Genomic DNA, 7,456 nt, shown 5'->3' on the forward strand with positions numbered 1-7,456 from the left:
TTAAATAATAAGATAACATCACTTACATTAATGACACTAACAATAATAACTTATTAGTTATTATAAGTAAAATTTCTCATTTAAAATAATAAATATTATTTATTATTTTATATTAACCATAATAATATCTTAAATTTAATCTTAAAACTTCATACTTGAATGCAAATAAACATAACGATAAAACAACCTGAGTAAAAAAAATTAAATGATAAAAATTAAGTACTTAATATAAAAGATATTAATTAAAATTTAATCAAAATTACTTATCATAAATAATTAGTAATATATTATTTTTATATTTAATAATATTAAAAAAATATCTACTTAAATATGTTTTAAATCCTTAAAAATATTTTTTAATTATAGTGTATATGAAAATTTTTGCTACTTTTAGATATTCACATTCTTTTAGAATTCTTTATTAGTTATTATTACTATTAGGTATAATTATTTTAACTCTAAAAGAGAAAAATACTAATTTAGATAATAAAGGGCATTGCAAATCAAGATAATTATATTATTAAATTCATATTTTTATTAAGTAATTTATATTTTCATATGTAAGGGCATCGCATGTCATTTACTTTTCTAACTTTTACATGTTTACAATATGAAAAAATTATGTTTTCAAAATAATTATTACTTTTCTGCTGACAAAATATCATTTTTAAAATATATTATATATAAATTTTATGTATTTATCATTTTTTACGTAAAGAAAGATCAACAGTAAAATATATTTAATATAAATTACCTTTTTATATAAATTTTGAATCGCGTAAGGATAAAAAAATTATTTTTTGTTATACTATATTTTTAATAGATTGCAATCATTAATTTAAAAAATATAAAACATATTTAAGAATTTTATTATTTTTATCTTTGAAAATAGAACTACTATTGTGATGCATATTAAGAAAAGGAAATTATATATATAATCGTTCAACAATTTATATATAGAACTACAATTAATCCATACTTTAATTAAGAAAGGTGAAACCAAGTCTATTTGAAATAGTGAGTGACCTATTATTGATGTTAATTTTATATATTAAAATGGTCAATAAATATTAAAAATATAAATTAAATGTCTGTTTTTGCAATATTAAAAAAATAAAAACTGACACTTGTTAATTGTAAAAAATAATTTGATGTGTTACTATAACATTTTTTATTTTAACAGAGGATTTTTTTTTAACTTGTTTCTGAACAACTAGCCTTATACTTTTACCTATTGAAATATGGGAATTGCTCACCTCTCGTTTTTCTTGCTCCACCCTAATAATTTTGGAATTTATTTTTTGAAATATAAAAATAATTCTGAAACAACGTGGCATTGTAATGTATTTATAATTTCAGTATAGCACCTTCAGCCTTAATCTTTTACCTTCTTTTAAAATTTAACTGTTTATTTTTAATTCTAGATGCATGTAATCTATTTTAACAGAATCTATTTTTTAGTTGTTATATGCCTTTAAATCTATATAGTTTATTATGTTGTGATTTTATTTTGATGAAATATGTTTAGTTTTTTCATAGTGTTCCTTATATTATTTTATAAGTTAAATAATTAAGATTCAATTTAAATAAATAAAAAATGATGTTTGAGTAAATAAAAAATTATGTTTGAGTAAATTTTAGATTGTAGTAATAATTTTGAATAAGAGAGTTGAATTTGTTGGATTAATTTTGGATAAGATTATCTAGTGTGATGAATTATTATTTTTTTAAATAGTTCGTTCAAGTAAACATAAAATCTGTAATATCTTAGTCTTGATCATATTTTCACTTAAAATTGCAACCGAACTTCTAATTTGGTTAAATTTTTCATTTAAGTTGAAAATTTTTACTCATGTTAAAAACATAAAATAAAATAAAATTTGAAAATTGGAAAAGAAAGTTAAAAGAATAATGTGATTTTGAGGAATGATAAAATTTTGTTTTTGAAAAAAATAAGAAGAGAGGTTCTTCTTCTTTTCGTATTTCAATGGTGACTTTTTATTTAATAAGCTCAAATCCATTTTCTTCCTTTTACCTCTAAAATATACTTTTCCTTCCCAATCCTATTTCAAATCCAAATTAAAGCTCAAATTTAATCATCTTATACTATTTGCACTCTCCCTTTAAATTCGAATATCATATATTAAATAGAGTAACATGCAAATTAATGTAACCAATTAATGAATATGTAGAAAAGTAAGATGGCACAATTAGTAATTTTCATAGATATTATATTTTATCATACAATCCTAATATAATATATGGATTACTGTTCCAATTTTATTTAACACCTAATATACTTTTTAAAATATGTAATTCATATGCTATTAGATTAAATATCTTAACTGTGTGCAAACTACTATTTCTAAAATTATATTATGATAAAATATATTATATAAGACTTACTAAAAATAATTGTCACTTTCCAAATAAACTTATGTTAGACATATATATATATATATATATATATATATATATATATATATATATATATATATAGAGAGAGAGAGAGAGAGAGAGAGAGAGAGGGTCGTACTAATAATAAAAATTATATTTCACGAAATATATATTATAAAAAAGTTAAATAAATATATAAAGTTAAAACATCTAATGTTCTTAAAGAAAAAAATAGCTAATTTATGAGCATTATAATTTCCTTCGAGAAACTATGAATTATGTATATTTATACAAACACATGTGTCATCTTATTTAAAATTCTATTTTATTAATCAAAGAAATCATAACAAACTAAAATAGAATTATTCTTGAATTAATTTTTGATGTCTCAAAACATAGATAATTATCATAAACTCAATATTAATAAAAATTTACACCCCTAAAAAAATTTAAAAACTACTCAAATATTTATCCCAATTTTCATTTAAAAATACCAACACTGAATCAGAAAAACTTTTACATATATCATAAATATTCACTTTCAAGACTATCAAACTTATTATAAATAAAACTATCGTATATTCTCAAGTTTGAATATTAAATTTTCTAACTTATGTCAATTTATAAAAGATGATTTCCATGAAAATTGTTTGTGTGGATTCATTTTTATCCGCAACAATTCGTTGTACTGTTTTCTTATCAAAAGTGAATTACATTATACTAATTAGATAATATAAGTTTTCTCTTCTCCTACATAAGTATAATATTTATTTTTAAATTTAAATTATAGGAGCCATTACAATATAAAGAAAGATATAAAAAATTAAATTAAAAAGTCAAAATTTAAAAAGGTATATATAATTTTAATAAAAGTTTATTATTCGAATTTAACTTATATTATATTATAATGTTCTTTAGTTTTTATTTTTTATATATTATTTTATCATATTTTAATTTTATCAGATTATTTTTGTATTCTATTATGTCATGTTTGACATTAGAGAATTTAGCTTCATAATACCGTGTTATTGCAGCGTGGCATCTTTAGAGTAAAATAAGTGGTTTTTTGGCTGGTTGTTGTAACATAACATCTAATGTCTATTATTTGTATTCTTTCCTTTTTAATGTTACTATGGGTCGAATTTCCTTTTGGTGCATATTTATTGTAACAAGCTCATTTAATAAATGCTGTGCTTGTCTGTATCACGCGTCTTAGCCAAGTCTAATGCAAGTTGTTAATAGGTTTTTCCAAGTTTTGGCACAGATAACGACAAATAATTTGATACTCCCAAATGGGCCGTAATCAAGCCCCAGTAGTGTCCTCTTATCTTTTTTTCTCTTTTTTGGACTGATTTTGCAGTGCCTGTTACTTTCTACACTTCCACAATTACTAAGTGCACCTTATAATAATAATAATAATAATAAAACTCAAACACTCTTCATTACTGTAACATACCATCATTATCCCTGTGTCAATGCAGCCGCTTCTATCATCACCAGCTGCAGTGCAGAGGAAAAATAAAGAATATATATATATTTGCTAACATACATAAATTCTTTTTTCAATTGATATATTTTAATAAAATATATCATATTTTAGTATACAAAAATATCTATTTTAAGTATTATATTTGTTTCAGAAAGATTATTCTAATGTTCTAGAAAAAAAAAATTCGAAATACATTTCATACATTCTGAAAATTCTATTTCAGAATTTTATTTTAAAAATCTTGTTTCCAATTTTTGAAAAACTTGCTTCTAGACCATGTAATACAAAAAATCACTTTTACAGGAAGTAAAATATTATTTTGAAAATTGAAGGGGTGCAGGAAGTAAAATTCTTTTGCTGTCTTTTAACACCATCCCATTTAATTTTAGCTTTTGCTTCCAGCACTATCATAATTACTACCAGCATTCTCATAAACTTTAAAATGATTATTCTGTATTTTTGTTATATATTTCAATAGGGACTTTTAAATTATAATTTTTTGAAAACACAATTTCAAGATATCTTTTAGAACTAATTTTTCATAATAAACTTTCTGAAATAAGATTTTGATAACATGTAAAACATTTCCCAGAACAAATTGAGCAATTAGGAAATATTATAGATTTCGCAGAGAAGATACGGGTGACAAAAAGACTGTGGTGCAATTAGAGAACATATTTTATTCTTTTTACTAGGTGCAAGTAGTAGTCATGGGAGTGTAGCAAGAAAAAACATTAATTCGCTGCTGGGTACACCTCAACATTCTTGGATCATCCAAAAACAATCAAAGCCCAAGCTTATTCTTTGCAAAAAGTTTATTTTATGTTATTTATTTTAATACAATAACATGATGAAATAAACTATACAGTTATTATTTTTTTAAAAAAACTAAGTTTTTTTTTCATAGTATGAAAATTATTTTTGTGTTGATTTGGTGCAAATGTTGAATCCTGAAACATGGTAAAAATGTACATGTTGGTCACAAATGCAAGCCACATGTTGGACTTTAGATAAGAATAATGACATGCATGACTTTATAAATCATATAAACGGTTCTTATTTTCTTCTGCGAAGTGCTAATGTTGAACTGCCTCGTCACAACAACTGTCCCACATCGTTTCCTCTCCAACCAAACCCTTCCTTTGTGACCATTCTTATCAACACTTGCCACTAATAAAAACAGATATTTATATTCATTATACAAAATCAAATAAAAAATATTAATACGATTCAAACTAAATATTTCTTATTTTATAAATTGATCATATCCAACACTAATAAAAACGTTATTTTCCAAAATAAATAATAATAATAATAATATTTGGACGAGATTAGTGAAATACGGTAAGATTGGTTGATGCAAATTGCGAAATGAGTTGGTATAGGTTCGGTCAACGGAGATATTGGAAATATAAAAAATAATTTCATAAAATACATTACATAATTAGATATTTGCTATTTAATAAATATACGTTGTCCTACTCATTCATAACTAGATTACAAGTAGATTCACTCAATCTTATCACGAATCAACAGTTTCTTCTGATGTTTTTTTTAAGAGATTAAATATGTAATTAGTTTTAATAAACATACTGATTTAATTTATATCACACTTTGGTTTTACTTGAAGTAATTTGTTCTGTAAATATTTTTTGAACTTATTATCATTAAATTAAACTCGTTTGAAAAACAAAAATAAACAAAATTAGTTGTTTTGAGGTTATGGTTATAAACATGGTCAGGAAAGTATTAGATTCCTGGAAAGAAGGGTTGAATTCGGTGAGGATCTTCGAAGAATATTTTAGGAATATCAAAATCTTTATATAACATTAAATATGTAAAAAACATTAAAATTACTGCATTTGTCTTAAAAGATAATGATATTAAGAAGATGTTAAAAGAATATTGACATAATTAAAAGAAAGAAAAAAAGGAAAAGGCGAACAGGAATCTTTATATTGAGAATCCAATTACCCAAAGAGACTAACATATCTAATTACTCTAATTAGCTAATTAAGTTATAGTCACTTCATGAGTGGGGCCAAAAGCAGAGAAGCTTATGAATTATGTTTTGTTGTGATGGAAACTTTTCCAACTTTATCTTTTGAGACTCATCACAATATTCTTCATCATGGTGGAAAGCCTTCAACTTTATAAGCATTTTCTTCTCACCAGAAAGCTTTGTTTTTTTATCGAATACAGATCTTTCTTTCTTCAAGTACAATTCCAGAAGCACATATTCGTGTATGATAGAATCATGGCAGAATTTGAAGCATAGATTGAGAGCATCATAGATACAACACGACAACATTTGTAAGATTTGGTGTTGGTTTTTCAAGTGTTGAGGTTAAAATTTGGAATGAGATTTGGTGTGAATGTTTAATAAGTACGTGGAATCCACGAACGAAGAGCAATAGAGAATATGGTTATGTGGTGATGGTATATCCATTAATTAATAATCATTGTAAGATACCATATTCAGCAGTCACATCCAAGCTCAAGGAGGAAGATGACATCACAGTGAGTCTTCTCTTTTTCATCAAATGAACGGTGGACGCGACATCTTGCTTCTTCTTCACCTTTCATAGTAATACTATATATATATATATATATATATATATATATATATATATATATATATATATATATATATATATATATATATATATATATATATATATATATATATATATATATATATATATATATATATATATATATATATATATATATATATATATATGATGCTGTGGAAATCACATTAGTTCATCATAAAAACGTTGGAAATCGGCACTATTAGGGAACCAGATGCTTGTTTTCAAGTTGTAGACGTTGGTGGCCCACCACACGTCAACTCTTACAATTAATGGAATACACAACACAACTATTTATAAGCACCGATGCATATCTCATACATATTAACTATATAATGGTATATATTTATATTTATTTGATACATATTAAATTTTTGTATTTTTCTTTTTTTTAAAATAATATAAAAAATTAATCAAATCAGAATCTGGTTCCATATGAGTCAAATTCTAAATTGATTTTTTAACTTTGTTTCTTTTTCATCTAAATCAAGAGAAAGAGATTTTCAGATTTTTTTTTATGAAAAGTAACACAATTTAGAATTTCTCCAGATACCTCGTAAAAGAAATCATGCAAGTATTTAAAAAATAAATAAATTCAAGTATTCTATTTAGATGAAAAAAAATAATCTAAATCTGTCTCTAGAACAATGAAAAGAGAATAGAAAACATGGATTCCTAAACCGTAGTAAAAAAATATAGCATTTCGAATTAAAATAATGAACAGCTTGAATCTTGTAACTTTTTCTTATGTTTGAGAATTCACATGGAAACACTAATGTTCATTCCATTCTGGTGTAGTGTGAACAGAAAGGTTGAATAAATGATAAGAAGAAAAAGAAAGTGAATCAAAATTCATGTGATGAAAAGAAATACACATATTCTATGCAAATTTTCCAATAATTTTAAGAACTGAATTATAGTTTCCTTTGTCCCTTCCTTTTATTTCTCTAATTCCTCATGTATGATTTATTTTTTC

Source organism: Vigna angularis, chromosome 11, assembly GCF_016808095.1.
Source record: "Vigna angularis cultivar LongXiaoDou No.4 chromosome 11, ASM1680809v1, whole genome shotgun sequence".
Classification (NCBI taxonomy): domain Eukaryota; kingdom Viridiplantae; phylum Streptophyta; class Magnoliopsida; order Fabales; family Fabaceae; genus Vigna; species Vigna angularis.